The 12,655-nt window shown below is 43.8% G+C and overlaps 1 protein-coding gene across 1 annotated transcript in view; it reads right to left on the reverse strand.

Annotated features, from left to right (window-relative positions):
* LOC126354596 (sodium-dependent nutrient amino acid transporter 1-like) overlaps positions 1-12,655 on the reverse strand; it is a 135,221-nt gene that overhangs the window by 48,051 nt on the left and 74,515 nt on the right. The window lies entirely within an intron of this gene.

Below are 12,655 nucleotides of genomic sequence, written 5' to 3' on the forward strand. Positions count from 1 at the left end.
CTATCCACATGAATGGCCACTGCTAAACGGTGGCCAAGAGACAGTTGTACCACCCAGTTGCTGACCATGCTGTCAGTATGATGTGGTTGACGTCACTGATTGCTTCACAGACTGAGTCATCTGTATTCTACTGATCAATCCCAGCTTTTCTGAGTGGTATACATGGGATCTCTCCCTGCAACATATCCTTCATTCCCATAATCCCCCTGAATTTAACTTTTGCTAGTTCCTATCCTTCACCTGCCCATCCTTTCGCTGTCCTCACCAAGCCCTTATACATCCTTCCTATGGGGCCAGTGACCCTACACAGTCTTTCTCCCTTCTTCACTTCTTTTCTATCACCTTCCATCTGACCCCTTCTCAACAAAGCCGCCCGATCCTGCACCTAGCAGCCTACTATCCTGGGCCCACAACGTCTCTGCATGCTACCACAGGAAGCATTAGCATCCCCCCCTCCTGCCATCTCCACTTGCCCCGCACTTCCTCTGTAGGTCTCCTATACACCCTAGGAAAGATCACTGCTTAGTGCTCACCTGGCAAGCAGTTACAATCAGGCTTTAGAGCCTGTAAATGACAGTGGATATGTGTGTTGGAGTTGTGCTTGTGTGAATGTATGTCAGTTTTGTTGTCAATGTCTGATGATGGACTTAGTCTGATAGCTGAACGATACGTAGCAGTCTCTTACATTGTGCCTTTCTGCCATTCAACACCACCTCTATGTGGCAACAACCTTGTTGCCCTTCAGTTGTGAGTGGGTAGACTTAGCCACAACAGTGTAACAGCATGCGAGTTTGTACAAGATGACATTCAGGCAATGTTCAAAGTTTGGCCAACCTGTACTCCAATAAAATCCACAGAACTGTCATTAACCTTTCCAGCTAAGAACTGGGTGATGGGTCTGTTGCAGTGCTGAATAAAGGCCTTAATTTTTTTCAGCACCAGTATTAGATATTATTAGTCGAATGGCACAGGGCATTAGACATCTCTCACACAATATGGGTGAGGACCTCTGACTAACTACTGGCCATATCCTAGTGAAAGCTAAGCCATCAAAACCCAATATTAGCCAGAAGGAATGACATGGCTTACAGTTATTATGTGCTAAGGAAGATTTATTTGCCATGTCAGCTGAAAAAGGAAATGACACTATGGTCCTGAACACCGAAGACTACTACCTCAAGGTGCTGCATTAATTAGATGATGATACATGTTGGACACTTAATCATGACCCAACACAGATCATTGTCAGAAAGACAAGGAAGTTCATAAAGGACTCTGGTATGCTAGAATGCTAGAAGATGTGATGAAGAAATTAATGCCATGTGCTGACAGACCTCCCAGGCTTTATTGATTGCTTGAGATAGACAAGGAAAATGTTCCTCTCAGACCTATGGTTACTGCAATCAGTCCACCAACCTACAGATTGGCAAAACATCTGGCAGGTTTATTAGAACCCAAACTGGGACACAGTGAACATCACATTGTTAACTCACAGTCATCATTCATTGAGGCCTTGAAGAAAATAAAGATAGGGCAAAATGACATAATAGTTGGTCTGGATCTTGTGCCACTTTTTATGAGAGTGCTGGTACAAGACACATTGGATCATTTTTCCCAACAGTTGCCACCTGACATCATCACGCTATTCCAACATGCATTAATGACGATGTGGTTTATGTACCACAATGAGATGACGGATGGCACAGCCATGGGATCCCCACTGTCTCCAGGTGTCGCGAACTTTTCATGGAGCACTTTGTGGAGCAAGTTCTGAACTCTGTGAGGTTGTGACCATTTTGCTTCTTACAGTACACCTTCTTGATATGGCTTCATGGTAAGAATGCACTGCAGCAGTTGCCTGACCTCATGACTGGCATACACCAGAACATCAAATTTACTGTTTAGTTGGAGAGGGATGGCAAGTTTCCATTCTTGGATGTTTTAGTTGAACGGAAGGCATGAGGCTGGTTTAATCATTCAGTGCACAGAAATCTACACAAACTGACTTGTAATTAAACACCAACAGTTTTCACCATCTTGTACACAAGAAAGTGGTGCTGAACGTGTTAGCACACACAACAAAGATTATTTCTGGCAACGACCATTTAGAGTCTGAATTTAAGCATTTGAAGCACATATTCAGAGAAAATGATTACAGCATGGGAGCAATTGCTAAAGCTTTCCAGTGCCATCAACAAAAGATGCCTTACAAATTGGCAGAAGAGGCCAAGCCAGCTGCATTCCTTCCACACTGTGGAGCAACTACCAGCAAGCCTGCTGAATATACGTGGACTGAGACCATTGTTCCATCTTGTCTCTAAGATATGTTATACCCCATTAAAGGATGTTCGAGTTGCTAGTGTACCTTGTAAATGTGATATTATTTAATAGGTCAGACCATTCACTATGTTGCCAAGCGTTGTGAAGAGCATTCATGACACATCAAACAAAGGAAACTTCAGAAGGTGGCCATGGCTGAATATTACGAAAAAAAAAAAAAAAAAAAAAAGTTTTGACTCAAACAACGTCATACTGGGATTCAATTATCAAAGACGCAACCAAAATTAGAATAAATAGGGACAGATGTAACAGAGACCTGGAGTACACACTTAACAGGGTATGTGGGTGGACATTGGACATCAAGTGTACCCAAAGATATAGCCTTGATATTTATAGGGATGCAGGAGCATCAGTTTCAAACATGGTGCTGGTCACTTGCATCATGCGATGTCACTCAATCCCGCAGCATCATGGAGCAGCCCAACTTGCCTTCCATGCACGTGCTGCTGTGGCCCTCTCTGGAAGATTCCACATGCTCCTATTACATCTATATAACCAGAGCACCGTGCCAGCCCTGGCAGTCAGTGATTTCATTTCCTGATAATTATGACGGAGACAGCTGTCGAAAGCTTTGAGAAGTTTATTTGAAATGACATGGCTTGCAAACTGAGAACATTTCATTGAAGCATACCACTGAGAAAGAATCTGAGGACACACATGTGGTGTGTACCTATCTATACCTTCACTTTATATTATTTCACCTGGATTTGCCATTGTTTTAAAAAGACAGTCACACAAATTTGTAGATGAAACAAGACTGGAAGAAGTTAACTTGTGGCGTCATCACGTACGATCGACATCTCTCCCCCATCACAAGTTCTTTGACTCTGTTAACCTAACAGTCCACGGCATCTTGCTTGATCAGTTTCCTGTGTGATTTGCTGTAATGTGGATGCCTGTATGAAATATACTGAGTCCTGCAGAAATGTGTGTGTTTCCTTGGGCTACAATCCAACAGAAACGCCTGAGTGGTGACCCCGAGTAAGACTTTGTGCGCCGTTTCCTCGTAGTGCAAGTATTTTTGCGTCTACCACCTCGGCTTTGTTTACACCTTCATTCATTCCACTTGGCCATGTATGCTGCTGTGCAGCACATGGATATCGAAGCTTCAGCACCTAAAATGGGGAATTTTGTCACTTCACCACCACCTGGATTCTACAATACGTTTCTTGCAGTTTTGTTGTCTCAACACTTTCGCCACTCAACAGTGGAATATGTGACTGCAGACTCAGGCTTTGCCTCTCCAGCAAGTGTGCCTCAACACATGCATTTCAAAAATGATAACAAGGAGAGAAAATTTCCTGCATTTCATCATGGTGACATGGATTCTGCATTTCATGAACAAACTATGTATCAGACACCAGCTGCCCAGGTGACCATTACAAGTGTGCCATGTGCAACCTTGCCTTTGTTGTGACAGACTCCCTATACCGATCGGGCTCTTGCAACACCTGAGTGCTTTACTGCTTCATTGGTTTACAACATGGACAACACCCACTGTATGTCATGAACATTTCCAGGCCACTTTCCACCCCCAGTGACCGTTTGGTCCCTCAGTGCACTCTACAGGCCCCACTTGATGTGAACAATGTCCTGCGTGGCGATACTAATTGTGGTTTCTGGCCTTCCAAACGTGCTGCTGCTCATCATGTTGACAGCCTGGTGGGAACATTTTACTGTGCTGCTCCATGCACATCTGCTCTTCCAACCCCCCCCCCCCCTCCCCCATTTCCCTCACTCCCCTGCCAGCACAAGTAAACTTGTAGGGGATTTCAGCTGCAGCCATTCACCCACTCACTTTTCACACGACACAGGCCATGCCTTACACGTCAGACTTTCACACTGTCCCTTTCTACAGCATCATTTCCTTGTGCATTGGTGCCATTCTCATCTGCTCCAACAGACTGCTCGTTCACACCCTAGGCTTCAACCGCGCTGGTCCAGCATCCATGTCATACAAGTGATATGACGGACTCAGATACAGAACTACCTGCAGCTTCGTTGCCACCACCAGGCTGCTTACTGACCCTGCCCCCACTATCTGAGGATAACCCCGCAATGTGGTTTGCACTGTTGGAGAATTTGTTCAAACTGTACTGCATCACAAATGACAATTTAAAATTCCTGTGCCTCATGACTCAACTGCAAATACTGTATGAGGAACATATTGGCAACCACGCCTCATTCCAGATTTCACACCGGCACCAGCTATGCCTCCTGGTCAGTGAGCAGATGATGCTGGATGAAACCCTGTGGTTAGTGTGGTTATCAAAACTGACTACAGATGTCCACGTTCAAGTCCTCCTACATACCCTGGAACCCATTGGTTGGTGTCTGCAGATAGCTGACCAGGTCTAATCGCTCACACACTAGTGCCACCAGCAGGAGCTCATGCAACAGGTTGGCACTCCTGCACCGGTAGCTTGACCGGCCGCAGGCAGGGGCAGGCCGTACTCTGCCCCCCAGACTGCTGTGCCATCTGGTACCCAGCACACATACTCTCTGCCTACCAAGCCACTGCATATCACGTTTGCACCAACAACCCCAGTGTACGATCTTGAACACACAGACGACTGGCCGCCTCCTCTTGCAATGCACCCTCACTGTTGGTACCCCACCATACTCGGCAACAATGCAAAAGAGTGCCACTTCCCGTGCAAGCATTTGAAAAGCCAATCATCCGATAAGCACCAACCCGTGCTACATTCCATCCGTGCCTCTGTCCCACCGAATGACCGTCTTTTTGTCAAAGACTATTCTTTTGAGTCTCAACTTCCTTGTGGACACCGGTGCTGATGTCTCAATCATACCTAAATCGATTGCCACATGCCACCTCACATGCACACGCTCTCTCCTGTGAGCCGTGAACTCATCTACACTCCAGACCTGTGGTTCTGTCAAGCTTCAACTCCGCATCTCTAACAGCCTCAACTCCGCATCTCTATTGGCCTCTCCCTCCTCTGGATCTTTCACAGGCCGGGCAGCACAGAACTGATCCTGGCAATTGACTTTTTATCACACCACCACCTGTCTCCAAACACTGTTTGAGGTTCTCTGTTTTACTACCCCTCTAGCTCTCACATCCCGTGTGATCGTGCTCTGCCACTTGCTCCAAGTGTAAACACTGTTAACTGTTTAGTGAATCAGTGCGTGGCTCTTGCAAGCACGACTTGTGCAACAGTGAATCACATCCTGGTGGAAAGTGCTGAGACATGTGCCCTCCACTGTGAGAACGCCATTTTGAAATTCGAATTGTATACACTAAGTATGAACTTGCCGCGATCACCGCCCACATCAATTCACACCGCTTGGCAGTGCTGACACTTGACAGCTCCGCCAACAACAGCACACAGACCTAGCAACACCATACCTATCTCTTGTAACTCCAGTCTCAACCTCATAGTGTTACCTTTGCTTCCCCCGCCACCCTCATGTGTTCCGCTCAAAGTCTCTTTCGCAAACTGAAACTCGCTCATGATAGTCTAGCCGTCTGGGTTCCGATAACACCCCCTACTGCCATGTGCATGGCCACCCAGTGTGTTGACATACAATAACCCTCCCCTCTCATGCCTCTTTGCACGGCTTGCTCCATAGCTCCAAGTGTGCCAGCAGTGCTGCCACTGCCAAGCACGCCTCCCTCATGCACTACAGACAATAGACAGCCTCTACGCACACTGCTCGCACCCACCTTCCAATCCATGTGCCCCTAATAAACCAACCGACACCACACCCCGCTCACACGCAGCCATCGAACATTTCGATTCCACATAACGAATGGAACTGTTCATCACATCATCACATTTGAGGGACCACATATTCACCACAAGGCTCACCGCCTTAACCCACTCGAGTTATGCCGGGCTTGCCAGCAAACACAGGAACTTCTTGAGGTGGGAATTTTGCAGCCCTCCAATAGTAACTGGTTGTCATCCGTACACCGCACCCCTAAACATTATGGCTCCTTTTGTATGTGTGGCAATTACAGATGCTTGTACACTAGTAATATGTTGGACAATTATCCTATACTGAACATTTCTGACTTCACTCTCCTTCTCACGGGTGCTACAACTTTCAGAATACTGGATTGCAAATGCACTTATCACTAAATCCCAGTCACACCTGATGACATTCTGAAAATGGGAATTATCACCCCCTTCAGGTTGTACGAGTACCATTTCATGCCATTCAGGTTAAAAAACGCTGCCCAGACATGGCAACGCTTTACTGACTCTCTCTTGCTACAGTTCATCTTCTGTTTCATATATGTTGATGATATGATGATCCTCAGCATATCCACACAAGATCACGAACGCCACATCACGATAGTAAAGGACACTCTCTCATCAAATGGAGTTGAGATCAACACTGGCAAACTGCAACTGCGCCAATAATCTGCCCAATTCTTGGTGTAGACAGTCTTGGCCACCAGTATACACCCATCTGAATCGAAGGTGCAATCAGTCTTATCCATGCCGCTCCCTACCACACACAAAGAGCTCCATCAGTTCCTGGGAATGATAAATTCCTACCGTCATCATTTTCCTGCAGTAGCCGACATCTAGGCCACCCTCACTAATGACCCTCGCCAGCAAGCAAACTTCCGGGATGCGCCCCATTCCTTGGATGGGACCAATACGTGCAGCCTTCCAGGCCCTGAAATACTCTCGAACAAGCTGTCACCCTCGCTCATCCAATCTCGGATACTGAACTCTTCATCACCATGGATGCCAGTGACTCTGTGGTAGGCATGGTCCTACAACAACGCCACAATGATGTGGTCACACCTGTTCAGTTCTTTTCAAAGAAACTTTCATGGGCCCAACAAAAATACCCAGCCTTTGACCGTGAACTTTTAGCAGTTTATGAGGCAGTGAAACACTTCCAGCCCAATGTCGAGGGTCGACCTTTCCACATCCTGACCGACCATTTAACCAGTAGCAGATGCCATAAGCAACCCCCACGACTATGTGCCCTCCGATCTCCTTTCATGCACGACCATATTCAGGCCCATGCGAGGTCATAAACCACACTGTTAACAAGATGGACAAACAATAAGGACATCCGGGTTAAAGGTTCACCACTCACTGTTTCTCTCCACCATGTGAAACTGGCCCACCTTGACTGTCTTTCACACCCAAAGAAGTTATGCAGCCTCCCACCCCTGAGTGCTCACTCTCAAGCTATGATCCCTCAGAGCTAGTGCCGCAGCCCTCACCAAAACATGCACCTGTATCACCACAAAGCCATTCCTCAAGTTCTTGCCCTCTCTCTCTATCTCCTTTCTGCTACACCCTCTAATGGTTTTGGAAACCGGTGTCCCACCTGAACATGTGGAGGACATCACCATCCTCATCAACGACAACCACATCTTCATCCTGCTGCAAGACTACTCACCCCACCCAACTAGGGACCCAGTTTGTCAGTTGATTGCCGGCCCCTGCCCGCTCCCACAAGGGTCGACCACATGCTCCTCCAAGCTATGGCGACTAGGGGGGGGTTACAGTTCGGATGCTGCCTGCTGATCACACGAGGGCACATTCTTTCCCCACACCTCTCCATCCTCACACACAGGCTGATGCCTCATCCGCCCACACCACCTACAGTAGTTCCACATTGACCTTCCCCATGGTCTCCTCCGGAGATGGACATACCCCTTACATCACTGTCATCTCCCTCACCACCTTCATCGCTGGACACTCAAACTGTGCTCCACGCTGCAAGAGGGGGTGGCTGGGTGGTGTTGACAAGTATGAACAAAATATCTCCACCATCGCAGGTTCTTTGTCTCTGTTAACCTAATGGCCTGTGCCATCTTGCTTGTTCAGTTCGCTGTATAATTTGTTGTAATGTGGATATATGTATGAAATATACTGAGTCCTACAGAAAGGTATGTGTTTCCTTGGGATACAACCCAACAGAAATCCCACAACCTCTACAAATTTCTTGAAAATTATTTTGACAATGAGCTGCAATGGAGACAACATATAGATAATATCTACTGTAAAACAAGCACTGTAATATTTACTATGAAACAGCTTGCACAATAAGCTAGCAAAAAGCTTCTACGAACAGTGTACCACATTCTTTATGAAAAATACTTAATTACTGTTTGGGGAAACTCTGGCAGCCATAATACAAAAGGAATTCTTGTGTGGCAGAAAAACACCACTGGTACCATTCTGAATAAAAAACAAGCTGACCTACACAGAATTGCCGTCCATAAATTAAAAATATTAACATTTCCATGCATGTACATATTCAGAACGATAAAATCATTAATGAAAGGCAATACATTTAATTTTACATGATCAAGCCCAATTGACTGCATGCTGCTACAAGTTTCCTTCCCCATCATCTTCTATCCATCAAAAATGTCATTTGTCATCTGTACACATCTATTGCTGACCATTGCAGGTCTTCGTGGAGGCTATCCCTTTACCTCTTCCTTGCCATTTCTTGGAGAACTCTTCACTGTGAAGATGAAATCCAGGGGCTTCTGTGGCCGCTTGTCATCTTCCATACAAGCCACATGTCCAGCACACTGCACTCAGTTGCTTCTGATGATTCCTGCAATACTGGCATCTAGGCACAGTTCATCTAGCTCATGGTTGTGTCTAATCCTACATTCACCCATGTTTGGGAGTAACATTGCACCAAAGATCTTCCATAGCACTTTTCTCTCAAGTCCTGCTTTGGATACTCTGCATCACACAGCTATATAGTACCAAGGGTTGGATTAGGATTTGATATAGCTGAATCTTGAACTGTCTTGAGCGACAATTGCACTGAAGCAGTTGTGTTAGGCTGTAGGACTGGTTTCCTTCCTGGGCACTTGTGTTGATATCTATTTCACAGGAGGAGTGAAAAGCAATTACAGGTATTTAAATTCACGGACATTCTCGTAGGACTAGTCTCCCATCCACAATGACTGCAGTTGTCCAGTATCCTGAACTTATCGATGAGTCTTAACAAGGTAATCTGTCCTGTCTTCATTTATGAGTAGCCAAAACTGGCTGCCACCTCCTGTGCCCTGGTCATTTGTTTCAGTTCTGTAGTGCTGTTGTATAACAAATATCAGCCACATAGGCTAGCTATCCCAGGTTCCTCCCTTTGACGTAGATCCCTTTGAAATACTCTCTAAAACTCTCACATATGATCTTTACAATTGCAAAACTGAACAGGGTAGAAAATTAATCATCTCCTAGATCTTTAAAATTGCAAAACTGAACAGGGTACAAAATTAACCATCTCCTTGCCTGAGACCTGTGACAATTTTAGAGGCATGTGTTACTCCTTGGTTTTACATCTTCACCTAACTGTGTATTTTACTCAACCCAGTCTTTGCCAAGCTGATGAGTTTCTGTAGCATCCTGAACTGTCTTAGACAACTGATCACACTCTTATGGTGTATGCAGTCATAGTGCTTTTTGAAACCAACAACCAAAATGTGCAGTTCTTTACTCTGTTCTCACAGTTTCTTAGTGAGCTTATGGAGGATAAAGATGTGATCTGCTGTTGACCATCTTTGTCAGAAACCTCCCTCGTATTCACCAATTACTGATTCTGCCACTGTTTGAATCCTATGCATGTTGCAGTTGGACAGGACGACTGCTTCATAGTTGTCAAATTTCATTTCATTACCCTTGTTATGGATTGGGCAGATCAGAGTCATTTTCCATTATGTTGCTAGTTCTTCTTTGGTCCAGATCATTTGTACGAGCCTGTCTAGTCTTCCTGCAAGTTTCTCATCTTTTGCCTTAATCATCTTGGCCTGTACTCCTTCTTCACCTGGGCTCTCATTTTCCTTAATCCGTTTGATGTAACTGATCTCATCCAATGTGGATGAGATAGTGAGGGGGTGGAGGAGTGGGCAGTCTGCATCAGCTGTGGTCAGAGACTGGAAATCGAACTGTAACTGGTCAACGTATTCCTTCCATATTACAGTTATATCACTATCGTTGATCAGGATGATAGACTTCTGCTGGACCTGGTACTCTATGCTAAAACACTTCAGTTATTGGAAAATTTTCCTGGTCTTGTTTCCTCTAAAGTCTGCTTCCACCTCAAATATGATGCCCTTAACATACTTTACCTTTGCTCTTCTCAGAGTTTCTTGGGTGGCTCTTTGAATTGCCTCAAATTGTTCTTTATCCTGCACTGGCCCTGCTTCCTTTAGCCACTTGCTCCTGGCTTCTTGTCTGTTCCAAAGTATCAGCACATTCCTTTCCAAACCAGATCTCCTTGCCAACTGGGTCTCCACTGATTGTTTTCTCTTCTGTAGCAGTCACTGAGCTCCAGATGTCTCTATACATTTGGTCAGTGTCTTCACTGGCATCCCACTCACCAAGTGCCTCAAAATGTTCGATAAGTTGCAGCTGATATTTGTTTTCTATAGTTTCATCTATTACCCTTTCAACATGGTAGCTGACAGTCTTCTATAGCTTAGCCCTGGCCCTTCCTATACACTGCAGTTATAACAGGCCTCTATCCACAAACGGTCACTTTCACATTCCACTCTGGCTTAATGTCCAATACCCATCTGTTTATTGTCCTTCCATCTGGTGAGATCCAGATGTCTTTATATTGCGTTGGAAGTTTGTGTTGAAGAGAACAAACTTGTTGATGTGGCAAAGCTAATGAACCTCACACCATTATAGTTGCTTAGCAAGACAATACATAATGAGAAAAAATGCACATGTTTATTCACATGATATAATAAATAATGGTCAACTGAGAAGTATACCACACACAGTGAAACCTGTTGAAGTAGTTCATTGATACTCAGGAGTACAACTAGTAAAGTGTCTTGTTAAAGAGTCTACAGGACAGTATGAGTGAAAAGACACTCCAGAAACTTCTTAAGGATTATTTAGTGAAAAAAAGAATTTTATAGTGTAGTGCATAAATACATGTGTATAAATAATGAGGAATATTACCATTACTTGTATTTTATATTGTAATCACCTTAATATATTTTATGTATATACACTTTTGTATGTCTGTTCTGTAGACATCTGAGTTAGAGTATATAAGTAACTTTAATATCTAAATATAAATTGAGAGAAAATTTTATGCAATGTTACTATCATGATTGTGAATTTGATGTTTTATATTGTATTGCTCTTTATTATAAGTTTACACACTGTATGGAATGGAACCAAATAAGTCCAAACAAAAATCAATCAATCAGTTCAAAGTGCAGAAGCTGTTGGAGGTGTGTAGAGTGAAGCTAGCACATTTGCAACATCACTTTAATCTTTTCACTAATATGACAAGTTTGTCTGTGAGGTGTGTAGAGTGAAGCTAGCAGATTTGCAAATCACTTTAATCTTTTCACTAAGATGACAAGTTTGTCTGTGGCCAAGTTTTTTGACTTTAATACTATCATTTTTGTTGGTTTATTTCTCCACCTGTTGATAATATGCCTTCTATGGGTGTTGCAGTTTCAAACTTTGCCATTTGTTTTCCCAGCCAACTGGGGCACCACTAGCAATGACCAGCAGTACTTTTCACAAAGATTGCAGCACAATATTCAACATAAAGAAAATACTGGCATTTCTGAAACTGATCTTCATCTAGGAGACTCAGCATTAAGTTGTTTTGACTGTAAAAATCTATGTGAATTGTTCAGTGAAGTATGCTGTTCAATTAAAGATGACAATAACCAGGTATTTAAATATGATCACTTAGTCAAATAAATTATGATTTTAAGCCTAGATATTTTGCACTACGGAATTCCTTCAGTATTTATTAACCAAATTTGAAATGATATCAAAATGGCTATTAATATACAGAAGGTGGAAAAAAAGTCTGTGTATAGGCTCCAGAAATAGGAATGCGTGGGGCATGGCAGTATACTCAAATGCACTAATTAAAAGGATTATTGAATTTCTAGTTTCAGAAATTTTATAATTAGTTTCTATGTTAGGTTGAATGGAAAATAATAGGAATAATGTCACAGGGAAGGATAAATTACTCTAGTGCTTTTGTTTATATGTCAATGACAATTTTTTGATTAAATATAAATAATGGAAGGAGTAAAGGTAACAACTTACTGTTCAGTTAAGACAGCAATAAGCACTTCAACATGAGACAACATTGCCAAGCTTTCAGAATAATTATTCTTGAGAGATAACAGAATGCACATGCACAAACATACCCACACACAAATGCAAATGCACTATATTTTGTTCTGGTCGAACTGCACTGCGCCAGTAGTCAAGATGCGGTGCCAACAGAATACAATCTTGTGTGTGTGTGTGTGTGTGTGTGTGTGTGTGTGTGTGTGTGTGTGTGTGTGTGTGTGTGTGTGCAC

This window comes from Schistocerca gregaria, chromosome 3 (genome assembly GCF_023897955.1).
Source record: "Schistocerca gregaria isolate iqSchGreg1 chromosome 3, iqSchGreg1.2, whole genome shotgun sequence".
Lineage (NCBI taxonomy): Eukaryota > Metazoa > Arthropoda > Insecta > Orthoptera > Acrididae > Schistocerca > Schistocerca gregaria.